Consider the following 2,751-nt stretch of genomic DNA (forward strand, 5'->3'; position numbering starts at 1 on the left):
TCTCGGCTAAACAGAGGCGACGAATGGTGAGAACAGTCAGAGTCAACCCACAGACCAGCACCAAAGACCTACAACATCATCTTGCAGCAAATGGAGTCACTGTGCATCGTTCAACCATTCAGCGCACTTTACACAAGGAGATGCTGTATGTGAGAGTGATGCAGAGAAAGCCTTTTCTCCGCCCACAGCACAGACAGAGCCACCTGAGGTATGCTAAAGCACATTTGGACAAGCCAGCTTCATTCTGGATCAGAGGAGGAGCCAGACATTTGAAACACCCGGGGCTTAGCCCTAAAGGGTAGTATGCATGTGGGATTTTTTTTTTTTTTTTGAGGGGGGGGGGGTGTAGAAATGACTGAAAGATTAATAGGCTCTGTTTTGAGTTTTGTTCAAAAAAGAATGACTTCATATAGGGAAATATATATATCACACATGCAGGACACCTTAAACTAGTTTTTTAATTGAGCAGCAAGACAGAACGAAGTCGGGGCTGTATCAAGACACAGGGACTAAACCCCAATTCAACCAGACCCAGAACTGATCCAGAATTAAAACAGGACTACAACAGTTCAAAAGCAGGATTACTGAGGACTTAACCAAGACATAACCACAATCAGAACTAGATGATAGTAGCACTAAAAATCATCATAGACCTGCACTACACTTATTTATTTAATTCTACCAAAGTACAATATTTAGATTGAGAAAAGTTTATATAATTATTTAGCCTTGTTGTGCAAACAAGCCTGCAGAACTTAATAAATATAGAATTTGAAAAATAGCAAACCTAAAAAGAAACACTAGGTACGAGATACATGAGTACCTATGATACAGTGATACTTTTAGTAAGCAACCATTTGACTAACATGTGTGTCTCACCTGCTCTTGTTCATCTCTGTTCTGTCCTCATTCTCCATCTCAATCTCTGCTCCTCTCTCTCCCTCTTTGTGCTGACAATCATCAAATATACAGTTGAAACCAGATATTTACAAACTCTTCAGATCAAAACACAAACACTTTTTTAATTGTAACATCAAATCAGACTAAATGTTTATTTTTTTAGATTGATAAATATAAAAACATATTTGTTAACTTTAAGAGTAAAGAGAGAAACTGTCTGTGTTTTTTAATTGCAAATGGCACCAAATTGTATTCAAATTGAGCCACACTTATGGAACTCCACGATTCTTTTCCTGGTGTTTTGGTTGACATCTCTGGATTTTCCCATGTCAAAGAAACAGGCTCTGTGTTTTGCCTTATATGCATCCACAGCTGTGCCACCAATTTACTCACATGGACTCTACTAACCAATCAGAAGCTTCTTCAGCTCAGAATGGAATCGTCTGGAGTTTTCTTATTAATTAACAAACTTAGTGTACATGTACTCCTAAATTTAATGAAAGTGATAAAAAATAGACAGCTCTGTCTCTCTTTATTCTGACATTTAACTAATTCAAAATATATTTCAATATTTATCTAAAACAAAAGTTTACTCTAAATTGATGTTGTACAGTAAAAATGTTTTATGTTTTCTCCCTAAAGTGTATGTAAATATCTGGTTACAAATGTGAATATCCTGCTGTGTACTGAAATCCCTCTTGTTTTGCATAGAAATATACTGAACAACATAGTAAGCATAATATATAAAATAACATTTACCTGAGTTTTTTCTTTGAAAGAACCCTCTAATGTCCATTCTTATATTTCAGTACATAACTGAAACCGAATTAGTCGGGGAGGGTAAGAACTGAAAATATGAAATAAACACACGTAAGCTAAGACTCTCTAAAAAAATAGCATTTGTTCGGCTTTTCATTTCGCCATTTGTTGATTCACTTGAAGAGCAAGTAAAATAATATTGGTCAAGTGATCAGTTTCATATCAATCTTTCGTGATGCACCGTCATATTTACATTATTTGTACGGTACGAATGATTTGCTTTGGTACCTGCTCAAACTTAAGCTCTCCTTAGTATGGCTGGCTCCGTCTCTCCAACAGCGCACTCACGGGCAGCAGCTCCCCCCGCCCCCTCGCTCAGTCGCTTAGTGCCTGAGCTTGGATCATACCAATATCAGGGGGGGATTCACGCACAGTCGTAAATTCCCACAGTGTGCACTATGTGCTTCGAATATTGTGTGTACTTTTTGTTTTATACAGTTGTCAGCCAGGCATCTAACTATGAAAAAATTACACTCCAAAATACCCCGGGCTTCTGACAAAACAACCCGGGCTTAAGCCACCCCCACGCTCCGCCCCTGTTCTGGATTAAGATGCTGTGGACTGATGAAACTAAAATTGAGTTATTTGGGCATAACAAGAGGCGTTATGCATGGAGGAAAAAGAACACAGCATTCCAAAAAAACGCCTGCTACCTACAGTAAAATATGGTGATGGTTCCATCATGCTGTGGGGCTGTGTGGGCAGTACAGTGACTGGGAATCTTGTCAAAGTTGAGGGAAACATGGATTCCACTCAGTATCAACAGATTCTGGAGACCAATGTCCAGGAATCAGTGACAAAGCTGAAGCTGCGCTGGGGATGAGACAACGGACATCCATGAATACATCACAAAGATGGCCCCAACTGACAGTGTGCTCAGTGAATACCTCAGGCAGCAGAAACCCAAGAAAGAGGAGGAAGGCGAGGAACCATCATGGGAGGACAGGCCACTGCACTGTGGTACCACCGGCAGATAGCTGGCTGACATCCAGAAATCCTACCAGGCTGTGTAAAGATGCCCCTTAGACAATC

General features: G+C 39.8%; 1 long non-coding RNA gene across 1 annotated transcript; it reads right to left on the reverse strand.

Moving 5' to 3' along the window:
* Positions 1–344: 344 nt before the first annotated feature.
* LOC308394293 lies at positions 345–2,224 on the reverse strand. The gene is made up of 3 exons (XR_013971159.1): positions 1,948–2,224; positions 1,660–1,747; positions 345–950 (listed from the first exon to the last, which is right to left on the reverse strand). It is a non-coding gene; the product is annotated as an uncharacterized lncRNA (long non-coding RNA).
* Positions 2,225–2,751: the final 527 nt, after the last annotated feature.

Source organism: Rhamphochromis sp. 'chilingali', assembly GCF_963969265.1.
Source record: "Rhamphochromis sp. 'chilingali' genome assembly, chromosome: 3".
Taxonomy (NCBI): Eukaryota; Metazoa; Chordata; class Actinopteri; order Cichliformes; family Cichlidae; genus Rhamphochromis; species Rhamphochromis sp. 'chilingali'.